The sequence below is a fragment of the Sinohyriopsis cumingii genome, chromosome 4 (genome assembly GCF_028554795.1).
Source record: "Sinohyriopsis cumingii isolate HCF-2022 chromosome 4, ASM2855479v2, whole genome shotgun sequence".
Classification (NCBI taxonomy): domain Eukaryota; kingdom Metazoa; phylum Mollusca; class Bivalvia; order Unionida; family Unionidae; genus Sinohyriopsis; species Sinohyriopsis cumingii.
Genome location: NC_142964.1, coordinates 92,568,655 through 92,586,479, shown reverse-complemented (window position 1 = coordinate 92,586,479; position 17,825 = coordinate 92,568,655).

Genomic DNA, 17,825 nt, shown 5'->3' with positions numbered 1-17,825 from the left:
GAAGGTACATAATGGGAAGGCAGATCCAGAACTATCGTTTAGCACTGGAGTTTGAGAAGAAAGATAACGACTATTCCACGGGTGTGTGATATGTAATCCCACGCAAAAGTTTCGAAACATTATGTCTAAAGTGTCAGTCGTTTGTATAAGAGGTTTGTAAGTAGCATTCGTTACACAATCGTGCCAAATTTGGCTTCAGATTCAAACTCCAATGGTAACAGACTTGAAGACCTTATGTAATGGTCCATTGTCTCTCATCTGGCATCTATTGGCCATTAGCATGTGACCATTTGGCGCAATATCCTTTTAGGTAATGTATGTACTATCAATGTATTTATGTAGGTAGAATCGTCTGGGCTACTGGATAGTCAAATAGGTTAGAAGTTTAGACAATCATTCGTTTTCAAAAAACTAAACTCACTTTAATATGAAGTTACTGTGAAATAGTGATATTGTTTAAAACGGTTATTTGAAAGAACTGCTAGTAAAGGTGAGTTTGCTTTCAAAGCAAATACATGCAATATATAATTGGTTCTATATAACTGTATGCTAATGTTCCGGGCCTTGCGGAATGAGCTGTGTGCGAGTAGGGTAACCTTATTTTATAGGGTTGTACTGCCAACATTTTGAAGAATACACTATCACTGCCACCATTTTGAATAATACACAATTACTGCTAAAATTGTGAAGAATACACTATCACTGCCAACATTGTTTTAGAATACACTATCACCGCTAACGTTTTGAATACTACACTATCACCGCCAACATTTTTTTAGAGTACACTATCACCGCCAACATTTTGAATACTACACTATCACCGCCACCATTTTGAAGAATACACTATCACCGCCAACATTTTGAAGAATACACTATCACCACCAACATTTAAAAGAATTTTGAATAATATATATCATTGGTAACATTTTGAAGAATGTATTATCAGGCTTTCTCTTTAATATGTCCTTGTGGGAAAACTGCATTCCGCTTTATTTGTCAAAAGGCCATATTAGGTCGCATATCAGGCATCACTAGAATCTAACAATTTTTGGGGATTCATTAATATGAACAATGGATATCACTGTAATGTCCGTTATAGCAATTGTTAAAATGTATGATTCTATTGCATTTTGCTTAATAAATTCGTGAAATAAATGCATAAGCAAAATAATAAATTTTCTTTTTATTCCAGGATGCACTGGAGATTGATTCGCTTATAACGTTCATAGCTAAAGAATCAACAAATGGACTCGAGGGATACAACATAAAATGAAAGTTGAAGAAGACCGAGCTGTACTATGTTAATAGCACTTACATCGCGCATATAATTATCTTCACTAGGATTGAATTGATGTCATATTAATCTGTTTTAATTAATGTTGTTACAGCTCTTCAACGTTACAATTAGTTTCATTATGATTCATTTCCGGATATAATATCTTCCGCTCTGTTGTACATGAATTATTCTATCAAATCTATCACAATATAATCTGAATCAAAACAGCTTAATGCCTTGCATTATATAACTTTATTCGTTTATAGGGCAATGTTTTCCTGTCCTATCTTCTTCCACTCTTGATGATTCCTTCTATAATGTGGTATTCCATATACTATTGTTTAGTATATACCCATTCATCGCTATAACGTTTTTCATATATATCTCAGTCAACAGTAATTGGCTACATCTTCAATGTTATAACAAGTAAAATTTATACTGTCTATTTTGTTAGTAACACTAGTTTGGAATGTCTTTTCACTATGTAGTGTAATCACCCGAGAAAACTGTTTAATTATGTTTAATTCAGGAATAAATCTGATCAGTGTAAAGGAAGATACCGTTTTGTTTTATTTCCCACCCATGCGACAGAGAAATCTACTTGTTTTGCTAACCTTTCTTTTCTTGTCTAAGTCTAGTCATCACAGACCAGTCGTCTCAGTCAAGGTTTCCACGCACTCAGAACAACTTTTAAAAAAAAAAACTCTTGCTGTATTCTGCTGTGCCTGACGTATACGTATTTGTACTAAAATCAAACAAAAACAAAAACAACAACATCAACAAATATATAACAAAAACGTAGTAACTTAAGTTAAATCCAATACAAAAACAATTCGAGAGAGACAAAGACAAACGCATATGATGAAGAGCTTTTTGGTATTATGCTTGTTCGTTCCATACATCATGGTCAATTGTATCCTTTATGCAGGCCTAGCTCAATGCCTTTTTAAATCAGCGTCATTAAATGTAGCTAAAGCTACCTAACTAGTTTTAAATACTTCGTGTGAAACATATTATATACTGTTAGCTACATTTAGCAATAGGTAGGATAACAGTCTCAATGCTATGTGAAATGAACAATATAACAGAAAACACTAATCCATGTATAATTTGTTAGATTTTATCTCCTTCTCTTACTTTTTAAACAGAACGAGGGCGTTTAGATAGTGAGTATAATAGTATAATGGATGTTATGGTGAATGTAATCGATGGTAATTTTGTGGTGTAAGGGATAGTCTATTTAACGGATAGTCTATTTTGTGAAATTTCATCTTCTTCGTTTACATTCTAAGCTAACACATGCTGTTTAGAGTGTGCGTGCGTGCGTGTATGTTTTGGTCTTTGTTTGTCCTTATAAAACTCCCGTTGTACCTATCAAATTAATTTCACCTATCTACCTACCTACAGTAGCGCGTATTCAGCTCATCCATTTGAAAACCTGTTTCCATTTCTCCCTAGTGTCCTGTGCAATGACATCATTAAAGGTAGAACTGTTGAGGATATACATATTTTCTAGGGTTTTCCATAGGACGAGCTGTAAATATATACTGTTTTTTAAACAGAATCTCACCCAAGTTAAGACCATACATATGTATTGGATTTTTCCATAGGAATTTCCTGCAAATTGTGACTATAAATAGACACTACGCATTTGTCCACATATTATTTTAATTAGTCTAAGAGATAGTCTATTATGTGAGATTTTAGATACTTCTCTTACACTCTAAGCGAACACAGGACGCTGGGATAATGAATATGATTTAAGGGATGGTATTGTGTGTCAAATAGATAGTATATTGTTTTGTAAGATATGATATTTGTTAATGAGATTTCATCTCCTTCTCTTACATTCTAAGCGACTAAAAATCATCTTGGATAGTGAGTATGATATATTAGATAGCATAATGGTGTGATGGATACTATGTTTATGGTATACCGTATTGTCTTTCTTAAGATATCATCTTCTTCGTTTACATTCTGAGATATATACAAAATTGGAATAGAGTGTTATGTGGGGTATTACATGTTATAATTAATGGGATGGTTGGTACTTTTGTGGTGTAAGTGATAGTCTATTTTGTGAAATGTCATCTTCTTCGTTTACATTGGAAGGTATGCACAATATTTGGTGTGTGTGTGCATTGGTCTTTGTTTGTCCCTATAAAATTCTATTTCTCCCTGTCAAATTCAGTTTACTACCTACCTCCCTACCTACCGACCCACCTACCTACAGTCGGGCCTATTCAGGTCAGCCACTTAGTCTCTGCTGCTTTTTGTTGTTGTTTGTTCGTGTTTGTTTTTTGTCTTTGTTTGTTTGCAAGCGTACCGTTTGACTGTGAATATGTCTCTTTATCCTTAACAAAAAACAATTGGCCTTAAACGCAGAGGTAGTCTATGTGCGTGCATATATGTGTTTTTGCATGCACGCATTAGCTTGTGTGTGTGTGAGTGTGTGTATTTTGTTTGTATGTGTATTATAATTGTGTGCACAAGTACGTTTGTATGTGATTATGTGTTTTTTTTTCTTTCATTTCACAAACAACTTATTCCTTAACGAAAAATGTGTGTATGTATGTCTTAGTATACACGACTTAGTTTATGTGTGTGTATGTGTGCGCGTGTGCGTTTGCGTGTGTACTTCTTTTTGTGTTTGTATGTGTGAGCGCGTACGTTTGTGTGTGTCTTGGCATATTTACGAGGACCTGAGCTACGAAGCAAGCCAATATATTGAGGAATTGAGTACATTATTAGGACTTACACACCAGTCCTCAAAAAATGATTTTGCGGAAAATGGTTGAAAATGATCTACGTGTTATTTTGAAATTTCTCACAAAGTCCCTAATGTCTGACAGGCAGTTACCCTCCGTATGTATAGTTCTCACAATGGGCTTCCTCCATCGGTATGTTGGATTGCTAACCATACGCCTATCAGAAGGCATGTGATCATCCTGTCAGAACTTAGCTTATGTGCAATGTTACAGTAAAATTCGTATACCGATAAATACGGCTCATATATATACTTACTTGTATTATGATTGATTTTTAAAAAGAAATAATTTTGTAGAATGGTAAACTGGTGACGCCGGCGAAAAGTGCGATATTTTAAGCCCGGCGAAGCAGATATAGTGAGGTATGTTGTGGCGCGTTATTTTATGTGTGCATTGATTTTATTTCTTCTACCTAATGCACCTAACTCTCGGAAGATGGCAAGACATACTTAATCAAACTGCTAAGAAGCAAATATATTCTTTATAAAATTGTTTATTATTTTCGTGCAAAATAAATGTTCGTTATTTGATTCTGTGACATATTGCTTGTATCTCGTTCCACCAATGAATGAGCTTGATGCACATGACCTCATTACTTAAATTTAACTATGAGTCATACACATAGGATGCAAAAATACTGTGACTGACAGTTAAAATGTAAGTAACGATACAAGCGAAAGTTACTGGAGAAGATTTTGATTTCAATGTATTATTATTCTTACCATTACCTTGATTATCTTCAAAGGAACTAAATTATATAAGTGAGATTATATTACATTTCAAGATTCTGTTGAAAGATTATTGGAAATTGACTTTTAAAGAAACATTGCTTTTATCATCAGATTTAAGATCGTATTATTTTCATGCATAACAAATGTTGGTTTTGAAGGATTAAATGCCATTTTGCAGCACAAGATAGGCTATACCTGACGGCCTGTGTAACTGGTAGAAGAAGTACCCTGGGAAATCTTAAGAAGAAGCATCGACCCACGATAAGCTGTTGGCAAGCTATCTGAAGTACCTACGTTAGCACAGCCTGAGACTCAAACCCACGTAGACAGAGGTGAGACGGCAGTGACCCGGAACTGTGAGTGCTTTAGACACTAGCCAATCGGGGACCATAAAACATATTTAAAGGACACTGACACAGCTGTGAAATGTATTATAAAGGTATTTACAGTAACAACGAAACACCTAAGAAAATCTGTTACAACAGCTCCTAATGAAGCTTATTCTGTTAATAATGATCCTGATATAAAGCATTTACACGCACAGAGCATTTAACTATGTATTATTTGTTTTCCAATAAAATTAAACAATGTCAGTTCAGGTCAAACAGATGATAAACTCAATTTTCGACAAGGTCAAGTCCAACATACGATGGTATATTACAATAAAGTGTAATGAAATATACAAATTTAAAATGAATGCAAATTAAATTTACATAACAGCAGAATTTTGTGAACATAATATATTAAACTTCTTGACTCTGGAGTTTAGCACATGAAATAAATTGATGTAAAATGCTTTAAACAAACAACAAGATGTGATTAGAAAAACCACTTAGGCTGTGAATGCATTTCTTGATGGTTACCACAAAGAACTGATTGCAAGAACCCGTGATAATCTGTATCGGAAGAGGAGCTTTTGGATTAAGGATATCCACTTAGTAATACATCTGTAGGTTGAAATTACATGATCATAACATGTTATTCAAATGTATAATACTAGAATGCCTTGACCTTTTGTTGTGTCAAAATAATTTTATTCAGAACGTTATAGAACCATCAGAAATATATTTATTGCAAGCTACAAGCTCTCTACATGAAAATAAAGAAATCACTGTCAATGTCAACATCTGTACTGTCAATATTATTTTTAAAAAATTGGTCATTACTATCTCCCACAATATTAAACTGAGTTCATCTTATGTCAAAACAATTTTTTCCAATATATATAATCATATTTAGTTAATGGTGTGTTACAATAATATGCTTGTCAGTGTGAAATTGAGACCCTAATGTTAATGTATTGGTTTCTTTACATTGCTTAGGGATGTTGAATATAAATATAAATATAAACATGGAAACCAGTGTTATAAAAATATATGCCATAACACTTTCATTTGACAGAGTTCATATTAAAATGAGAAGAAAATTTAAATTGTACCTTTGGGTGAGTAACCACTTTATAAGTGCCTTCTCTGGGTTCTGTGTATGTTTTAATGGAACAGCCCTTATATGGTGAACATTTGAAGAATTCCTGTTTCCAATGGTATCAATGTTTGAGGAATGTAAGATCTGAAAGTAAAAGAGAATATATTTTTTAAGTAAAAACTCCAAGTCAAGTGTGAGAGCAAAAAGGAGGAAAATGATTCGATTACCATGGTCCATGGAGGAGAAGGTAGCTGTGGAAATACAACTTGGACAATTTCGAAGAACTGATTCAGTACCAGGAAAAGCAGCATGTGAACAGGCAAATAAGAAGAAACTTATTATGGCAATGTATCAATGGAGCCAGATTAAAGTATATTACAAATTCGAAATAAAAAGCTATATTAAAGCACAAAAAACTCATGCCTTTATCTGCAAAATGCAAACAGATTATACATATTTGCTGCCCTATAAATTGGTACGTTTGGAATAGATAGTCTCGGCTTTGTGTTATACTCCAAATCGACATGTATATGGATTATGTAATTCAAATAGTGTCCTCGTTCATCGTGTAATTTTTTTAAAACGTAAATATATGTAATTCTCCAAAATAATGGAAAATAATGTGTCAAATAATTATCATTTTGGAAAGTAAAAAATTAGCAGCCGACGTTGCGAAGGATTTTGAATATCGACTTGATGTTCTACATTAAAGTCATGTGCATGATATGTAAATTGCGCTAAAACAGTATGTACTAGTACTATATGTTTTAATTTGATTATATATATGTGCTTTAGAAAATGACTAACCAAGACAAAGACCATTTCTTTTTGCACCTCATGATAAAATAAAATATGCCACGTTATGGTACAGATGTTTATGTCATTTGAAATCTGTATTTTTAAGTTAGTTGACAATAGTGATCAAACTCCTGTACAAAGACAATGCTACGTTCCATTATCAGTTCTTACCACTGTGTCAACAATTATGTCTAGTTTTAATTATGATAACCCCTGTCTCAGGACCAAAACATCTTTGTTGTGTTGTTGTTGTTGTTGTTGCAGAGTTTAACGCCATTTTCCAGCACACGATAGGCTATACATGGCGGCAAGTTAATGGTGGCGTACGAACCCGGGAAATCCCCGGAACGAGCCACCGACCCTCGAGAAGCTACTGGTAAGCTTTCTCACATACCCATATTGGCCGAATCCAAGACTCAAACCTACGCAGCTTTGCAGTGTTCTTTACATGCTATTTAAATACGCCAATGCTCGAGTCTAGTCGTTCCAGTTAAAGCCAGTCTAATGTTCTGAAGACCAGTTCAAATCGGGAAATGGGACTACCCATAGTTTATTATGAATACAGTACCATGTAATGCCATGTGCTTCCTTGTGCAAGTTTCTGAACCAGTGACACATTTTGTACCAGCTGACAGAAATGTCATTCAGACTAACAACTAGCTTGAGCAAAGTTGGAAACCACATGCCACTTAACTATATGAAGTGTACATGAACATACTTTTATTTGTTGGGAAAGAAGAGGTCAATTGTGCATACAGAGAAAATTGTACAAGATGATTCAATTATCATTTTTGGGACTTGGACACATATGGTGTCTATAGCAAATACAAAGACAAGGGATGAATGGTTCACAAAGACTTTACAAAGAAACAATGGGTACAGTTTACTCAGGTAGTAAGGGATGTAAAATTTTACTCATGTAGTAAAATGCATTCACTCAGGTAGCGAAATTATGGTGATAAAACAGAGGGACAGATATACAACTTATCTGTACAGTCCCGTAAGATACACTGAGTTTTACGAACCCCAAAATTAGCCCACGGCTAACAAATTACATGTTTGGAGATACACTACGTACACTGTTTCAGCTCAACGGCTGCTACTGTCCAGCTTCATGGCTGCTATAGACTCCGGACACTCGGAATAAATCGAAACACTCCGAACATTAGACAATCCGGTCACTTCAGACACATACAATCTGGTCTCTCCAGACACAGGCAGAGGCACTCTGGTCACTCCAGACACATACACTCCGGTCACAAACAGAGACTCTCTGGTCACAGACAGCAGACATTCAGTACATTAATGTTTTCAATTGCTCACAATTGTGCGTCAGGGATTTACACTGGAGAAAACTGGCGGACACGTTTTGATGCTGCGCATTTTTTTTTAATGCAAAGGATTTGCTAATGCGATAAGGATTCATTTAATATCCAATGCTTTGGATGAGGGATGGCATCGTGTATGAAGCATTATATGTATATCTGGTTGGCTGTTTCGTATGTACCCTGTGTTGCTCTCCACTATATGGAGCACACGATACGCGGAACCAGATTACCATAAGCAATGCTATGACAGAGTAGCTTCCAAATATCTCCCATGCTATTTAGATTGAGTTCAGCAAGATGTCGTTCAGATGTTTATCCTCAGTGATTGTTGCACTAACATGTGATCTTAAGATTGAAACGGAGTGTTGCTCTAACTTTAATGGAAAATATAGAAAATAATTCCCTTGACTGGAATACAGTCCATCCATAAGGATTACCGGTGTGACTTCTGATTGCGTGATTATTAAGACTGCAAAAGTGAAATATCCTTTCATAACAGGGCTTAAGAATTAAAAAACAATCTGCCCTTGTTTGCCACAAGATATCTGGAGAATACATTATCACCCAAGACATTCACAACAGAGGAACTGGTAAACTTGCAGAGACAAATGCCTTTTTATTTTATTTCAAAGTCAAGAGATCCGTTGCAGATGTTGTTGGTTTATAACTTTTCTGCAATACCGAAAAGGTCTAACAGTTCAGGTGTAACTTAATAAAGAGACGATTACTGATTAGCCTCTTTGATTTTGGATAAATGTGTTTTAGGACGAAGTACAACGAAACCGACGATAGTACACATATTAAGACAGGCAATAAATTAACTGCCATTTGTTGGAAAATGTTTGATTGTCTTTTTGTATTGGCTTCTATGTTATTTGCTGGTCTATAATACTGATACAAAGAGATTATAAGGAGACTGTTAAATGTACGACTTTAAAGTAAAAGAACATTGAACTAACAACAAAATTCTTTGAATGGACAATGCATTTGTGTGATAATTGTGTGTGTTAGTTTATTTGTATTTGTTTTGGAAAGAGAGAAAGAGAGATTGCGAATGTTGTGCAAGTTGCAACATCCTATTTCAAGCTGATATAATTTTTCAGTACTTGTTTGACCCTCACATTTCTGGTGAACCCCCAGTTGGACACCGAGGTTTTTTCAACCCTCAATCTCTAGCACTTGCCAAATTCTTCTCTGGTAATGCATTGTTTCCGCGTATGTATTTTATAATAAAATGCAGCGAAAATGTTCAGATATTCACATGCACGATCACTTTAAGTGAATTATGCTCATTAGATTTATCATACAAAACTGTGAAGATAACACATTGTTAAGAAGCATCGTCTGCTGGTACGACTCGACCTTGAGGATTGCCATGAAAGCTTACCACACGTAATCTAATTGGTTTTAAATGAAAATCATGCCCTTGAAACACTGAACATGGCCAACACAGCATCCATCTTGACAATATTGTTCTCGCTACTTCTGAGTGGATAGTCGTACCAATATGAGGTTCACACCAACAGACGTTTTCAAATGTCTCGGTCCTAAGTTAAAATGTAGCCGATCTGATGTTAAATATGGACACCATGGTAGGCATCTTGAAAATCGTTTTGTTACCCATAATAGAAAGTTACATAGTCGTCGGGTCGTCACGGAAAAAACGTATAATGTCTAGTCTGTTCTAAACACAAATGGTGTTCATCTGATGTCTAATATGGACAGAATACTGTTGCTTTGGTCGTGTTAGTTTCATATTCTTGGAGGAGAGATCATGAACTTATTACGATATGTGATCTGAAACTGTTTCAATGCAATGTATTACATGTAAACAATGGAATATTGATGATGTCAGGTGGTCAGAAAGTAGGAATAAAAAATAACTGAATCTTATTTTATGCTCACCCTAACACCTAACTCGTATAATTATTATAGTTGCAAATAATGCCATCAGTTACTGGCACAAGTCATCAGTTTGATGCAGAATATAATAAACCCTCGTATTATTGTTATTAGGACTTGAGATGTCGTGTACAGTTAGTAATTCTTTACGATTTCAATTTTCATACTTTGCTATCTCCACAAAAGTACATATATCATCACCTTTGTGTATGATTACCTATATGGCAATCTTCTTTTACATAATGGCCCACAGTTTCTATAACCAGTCTATCCCTGTTAAAATGTATAATTTAAATTTTGTAATCCGTGACATAGCATGAATATATGAAGCAAGTTTTGACAACAGGTACTATATATTTATATTGTATCGTATCAGTTACACACACACACACACACACACACACACACACACACACACACACACAAAAGCCAACATCAGTTTCAGTGAATTTGCATTGGGCAAACACACACACACACACACACACACACACACACACACACGCCAACATCAGTTTCAGTGAATTTGCATTGGGCAAACTGACTTATTGACATGCGTTATTTTGCTGTCAACGTACATTTCTAGAAGTCTCATTTTTTATTTTAATAGAGAAATCGACAATTTAGATATGTTTGATATTCTTAAGATTTTATTTTGCACTATCTAGACATGATGCATATGTTTGCTATAATGCTATTTCACCTTTCCCAACTTGATGGTAATGTTGTATTGTATCAATAAAATAGGCCACAAAGTTGCAAACAGTGCCTGAGGTTTTGTTTTTGGCCAAATATTTTAAACTTATATTTTAATAAGATTTAAACTTATATATTTACATGTATATTTATGTCTATAGTTTAATTGCAGAATACATTAGTTCCTAAGCTTTTAAATAAATATCATATTTTTGCATGACAGGCGCAATAAGAAAAACACATTCGGGTTCTCAAGTTGATGGTTGTCTTTGATTGTGTGTAATTAGTTCTCACAAGGACGTCCTCATGATGATGGCAGTAGTACGCATAATGTTTAAAGAAGTATACGGCAACAATAAAGTAATACAGATATTGCCTGTGTTGCAGTTAAGCTTAAATTCAAATCTATATCATATACTTTCATTCTTTCTTATGGTCCTATGTGACGGTCCTCATACGTATATGAATACACCTATGTTTGTGTGTATTTTGTTTGGGTGTGTACGTTTCGGAGTTTGCTTCTTTCCGTTAACAAGCATCTTTTCCCTTAACGGAAATGTGTCTCTGCTGAGAGTATGTATGTGTTTTTGTATACACACGTTCGTTTGTGTGTGTATTTTGTTTGTGTGTCTTTTGTTTGTATGTGCGCGTACGTTAGTATGCGTTTGTGTTTGTTTTCTTCTCTTAACGAAAAACTATCCCATAACAAAATGTTTGTATATGTTTGTGTATGTATGGCTTTTTGTACTCACATGTTTTAACAAAGTAGAGCCCATCTTATCATCAGTCTCAACGCTCATTACGTGGTCTTGCTTAAAAGCCCTAGAGGTAAATTACTAGTGACTTCTTAGCCAATTGTCTTTGTCTGACGTTGTGGTGTATTGTGTTATCGGTGCATCCATTGCCAACTTGAGTTTGCAACAAAGAAACAAACAATTGTGGACTATTTTACATTGTGTGGTATTAAGAGAGCAATATCATTTTTGGAGCTTTGACATTTGACCCCATATTTTCCCGTAATCAGACTGTGTTCTATGTATGAAGTGTTATAACCATTTACTCTACCAATGCAATACTGAGAGGAATCATTCTGGACACTATTATGCATCAGCTGTTAACATCATCTATATCCAACTAGTACCCATATTCAAATCATATTAAACACCACTGGTTGGTCTAAACCAAACATTTTGCTGACATTGTATTAATTCACTTCTACCTAATCGAATGTTCTGCTCAGTAAGTGGTTGGGATTATCCATTTAATTTTGATTGGGAAACTTGTGATTCTTTTGGAGAAAAAATACTGACTTGGAAATAACTTGAAAGAATAATATCATTTGTTGTTTTACTGTTGTTACGGTGTTTAATTCAATTTTTCAGCACAATTATTGCTATACTTGGTGGTCAGTATAAATGGTGGAGGAAAAACCTGGGAAATCCCAAAAAAGAACCACTTACGCATGATAAGCTAACAGCATGCTATCTTGCATACCCATATTTTCCGAGTCTGAGACTATGAGCCGACTCAGACAGAGGTGAGTTGGCAGTGATCCATAACAGTGAGCGATTTAGACCATAGGCTGTCTGATTTGTTTGGAAACGCACTTGTCTCTAATTTTAGTTGGGAAGGTAAAACGTACATGAGTACAAAAATAAATGATCCTGTTTTGAATGAAAACTCAAAGCAGTCCATCTTTGTTGTTCTTCTCTACCCTCCTCCTTGAGTAAATGTTTGGTATCTAATTTACTTTGAAAAGACATATATAAATGGGTTGGAATAAGACTTTTACATGAGCTTATTTTCAGTAACTTAGTGCGTGTGTTTTGCTGTTTGTTCTATGGAAACCACATGCGGCTGATGCAAAGTTTAGTGTTGCAAAATATATCCTCAAGGAAAACAAAATACCAAGTGACAAAAACTTCTTAGAATATTGCGATGACACCGTCTCGCACCAGACCTTTCCTGTCACAATCTTAATTGCACTGTACACCATTTCAAACAAACTTGTGAAATTCTTTCTTTGATGCTTTTTTGTTTAGCTGTATGAGTTTCGTTAGTTAGCATCATTATTGATATAATAATGATTTAATAAATCGATACATATAGCAGCAAGGAAGGTGACGTCCAAGAGTGAACGTTCGGTTAGGTAAACGAGACGCAAACGCACAAGCATGAAAGGTAAAATAACCAATTTAGAGAGACCTCTGTCGGTTAGAAGTCTTTCTTTTGGCGTTATATATCTTGCGTTTTCATTTTTGTTGGAATCTTTATTTTAGCGAATGGACTTTTTAAAAAGGTGGTCTGTTCACCCTCATATCAGCTATTTGAATGTTGGTATGTAGCCTTGTAGGCGTATTTATTCACCTTTTATTCAAGATTGATTGTTCTTCTAAACTTTATTGCTTATATAGGTTACCCATAGTCTCTTCAATAGTATACATTGCTCAGTATTTAAATTATGATCAAAATGTCCTGGAAACTCATTGGTTGTTATGGAATTTCACAATAGTAGCATGGTATTAAACAGGGTCAAAATAGAAAGAACGTTTAATTTACCATTTCATACCAGGTTAGGACGAATATTGTTCAACAGCTACATTTTGCTTTCACTGTGACTACACAGTGCACAACAAAGGCTTCTTATGGATGACACCTTTAGGTTGACCTCGGCAAAAAAGGCCAGACTACTATAACATTGATACCGTCGCATATATGTGTATGGTCGTGTGCAAGGAAGGAATAAATGTGTATGAAGATTTAAATAAAGTAAGTAAAAGACATTTGAATGTATGTGTCATCAAAATCAACTTCTATATAATTGCACTCATTAGTTACTGAAATAGTCGGCACTGAACGTAGATATGACGTAGCTTTTTATAAATGTGTCCTTGATTAACTGCTGCAGTGAGTAATGTGACGGCTTTACATGATTTAATTCTCAGTTTGAAACTTGGAACAATAAATCATGTATTCTACTTTCAGTTTATACTCGATGTTGTGTGTGGTTAGACTGGTCCCTTGTTATACTTTTGACTAAGGTTCGAAAGGTACGAGTATTTGTCAACTTTGACCGTTCCCAAAACAAAATGGCCAATGGTATTGTATCAGTGTAAACAAGTTAGTGTGCGGATGATTTCTTTGTGCTGTTATAATACAATTATGTCCATCAAAATTAATTATTAAGTGGGAAAATAGTAAGTGAAACTTTATGTAATGTGATGTGGCTCCTTTCGTCAAATGTTGTACTAAGTGAATGGGTTTAAAAAATGTGTGTAGCTAGGGCCTAATTGAAAAATTCATACAAATATATTCTTTGCGCTCAGAAGCAAGCATATTTTGGTATGTCTACTGATATTCGATTGTTCTCACTTAAAAATTGGTATGTTTCGCTTTCACCTCTTGCAGCACGCAAAGTATTTTATTTACGGTATTTTTCTTTTGTTGTATGCATACACCATACCCCTGGTCATGCAATGTAAGACCTTGAGCCCGTAGGCACTTGATTTAAGGGAAACTAATGCGTACACTTACCAGTTAACATAAATAAAGTGCCTGTGCTCGACCCTGTATAAATATCAGGTCGAGGTCCTTCATTTTAGGACTAACTACAACCTGTACCAAATCTATAAACGTAAGGTACTATATTCATCTAAAAGTACCTATATAGCCAACGGTTGTGTATATAGACAGTTTATACAAATATGTACAGGACATACTTCTCAGGTTCGGCCTGAAATGACCATATACTCCACCCTCAGGTATATAGTCTATATTTTCTCTCAAAATGACCCCAACCGTAAAGCAATAAAACAATTGGAAACTTTTCTGTAACATACTAAAAATGTATTGAGGTCATCTACATATTATTATAAAACTTTCTTACTATATTTATTGGTCCACTCTATGTGATTCAGGGTTAACCAAGCCAACAGTATTTTATTTTTCAAAGTCTCATAACAAAATATTAAATAGGTGCACGTAATGAAAACATAAAAACAAAATCTTGGTCAAATGATTGTAATATTTTAAAAACTGGAAAAATTACTATCATCGCTTGTAAATCTGACGATATCATCGATATATTACAGGGCACCTACAATTGCTGACAGAACACATCGATCTGGCCAACATTCGACAATACACAGGCTTGATTAAATGCAACGTTTTGCCTCCAACCTACTTGTACCATCCCGTTTTACCACATCATTGCAAAGAAAAACTGATGTTTCCTTTGTGCCATACTTTTGCCTAACGCGCAACCAAGACGAGCCTTGTCAGCACACCAAAGAAGAAAGGGCCTTGACGGGAACATGAATCAGTGTGGAATTTTTCAAAGCTCTGGACCTGGTATACCAACTGTATGGGAAAAAAGATTCGTCTACATTTAGGTAATGAATATGTGTATGACGATGTGTGTGTAGCTTGTGACTTACACCCTCACTGGACAGATGAGTATGAATGCCAATTATGTCAAAACATTGTGATCCTCAATTCATGCGTCCAGGGAACACATTCACTTTTAAACCTGTCTTAGAAGAACCCGTCGCCGAGGACAACCAATCCCTTCAGGACATGAGTGTCATGGACATTCCCGAAAGACCATTCCTGGAGGACACCTATGTGACTGTCCCCGATATAGAGACTCTAAGAACATTACACACTGTCCCTATGGCATCATGGTTACCAAATACGTGTTGTACAGTTACTAGTTGATATTCCACTTTGATCGTGTTTGATGTGTTTTGTATTACTGTATTTAACCCTTTGACTTTTATGCATTTTTGTCTTTCGTGATGTTCCATTTTAAAATTAACATGTCCTGAAAAAAAAACCCTCTTGTCTTGTCTGTTTTCGTGTCAAAAGTGATCTTCCTTGCACTATGGCTACCTCTAACATCTCTGCTCCATATTCATACACTTTCAAAGTCATCGGCGAACACTTAGATCGTACCATATGGGAGGCCTTGTATTTTCGCCATCGCTTTAATATGTTAATGGCTGAGCCTAGTGGTTCAGGCAAAACCGTTATCAAACGTCTGATCGAACATAAACATCATTTGATAGATCGTCCACCTAAAAAGATCATGTGGTGTTAGAAAGTGTGGCAATCGACAGGTACAGCCTCTTGCGAGAAAGTCAAGGCGATTTCATCGTGTTTGTGTAAGGCATACCTAACGAGTTGATAATATGTTTTCCTTTGTCAAATTAACTTGTGCATTTGTGTTTTAAAACTTGTTTCCATTTTCTCCTTCTTCCATTACACCTATCTACTTAATAGTTCTCTATATCTTTTCTAAAAAGGATTCCCAACATAATATATTTTATTAACATATTTTAATTGTATACAATGTTCATATGTTCTATGGTTTAATTTACTAATATGCCATTGGCTATTGAATTGGTATCTCTTTTCTAGTGTATTAGGAAGCCCTGAAAAGGGCTGCTTTTGTGGAGGAGGAGATATGTGAATCTTTTATTGGTTAAGATTGCGTACTCGTATGTTGACAAGCTTTACAACAAAATAGGGTCTGCTTCTTCTGAAAGAGAAGGAGATCTGTTTTGTGTCTACACGGCAGTCGACAAAACCACTGTCTGATTCCTACTGCTGTTGCTGTTGTTCTCTCTGCTTCTGAAGTCTGTACTACTCCGTCCATTCTTCCATTTCTTTCTTGATTTCCTCTCTGAAGAGCTCTTGTATCAGGTTTTCATTCACCTTTAACATTATGAAATTCTCTATCTCTTCAGGCTTCGGTATCAGATATTGCATGACACGATGTAAATTCACGTGAACTTCTGTCAGCTTGGCTAGTCTTGATCACATCTTCATAGAAGGATGAGTTATCAATTGAGAGTCAGACTGCGTTGCGTTATTTTGATTTGGGATGTCTAAGAAAATAATTATTATTTCCATCATGTTCGGGGGAAGGGGCCTGATGACTGGGTTTTAGTCACCTTATAGTTCACTATTTTGGGTCCTAGTTCTTAATTATATATATTTTGGTGCCACATTGTGTAACTGGTCCTGATGGCTTGAGATTTTGGCCACCTTATAGGTATAAGTTGGGGGTATTATTTTTAATTTTCCAAAAATTTATAATCCTTTTGTTGCCGCCTTCTGCAGCGGGTCCTGATGGCTGGGATTTAAGCCACCTTATATCTTTAATGTTGTAGGCTATTTGTAATCACTACTTGTTATTGTGATTCATCATGCTTTAAGTAAAAGCAGTGAAATAGTAGTAGAATAGAAATATAGCAAAAGTTGTTAGTAGTAAGTTAAGTCATAATAATAAGCCACCCATTACACCGTCCGATGGCCCAAACATCTGGACAGCTCATGCCCTGAGGTAGGTGATAGGTGCAGGTGTAGCATTGGCCCGCGCACTGAAGGTACTGACCCCGATTGGGTAGTAAACCGTATGCTAATCCTGTCCACACTTACCCACCCGCATTAAGAGTGGTAGCGTACAGCCCGGCGGCCGTGTGTGGTACATAATGTATACTTTTATTAAATTAATTTTATTATTAATATTATTCAGTTTCTATTCGTTATGCACTCATTATAATTTCGGTCAGTCTAGGTGTGTGGAAGTATGTAATTAGGCTTATAACTTAATGATTGTTTCAATTTCCTTAAGGAAAATCAACATGGCATCAATCGTCTGGTTGCGGTTTGGGTTAAATTGGTGGAGGTGTTCGGGGTAGGTATATGGCGAATTAATTGATTAAAGAGCATTAATCAATTTTATTCTTTGTTCGTCAATTTTCGGGCATATGTTGAAAACATGCCTCATGCCTAACGTCTTCGTCATCAAGGGAACTGAGGCATTTTGCTATAATGGAGGAAAATTCTAAACCTATCCATACCCATGCCCTTACACACACGATAAACCAGCTGAGAACTA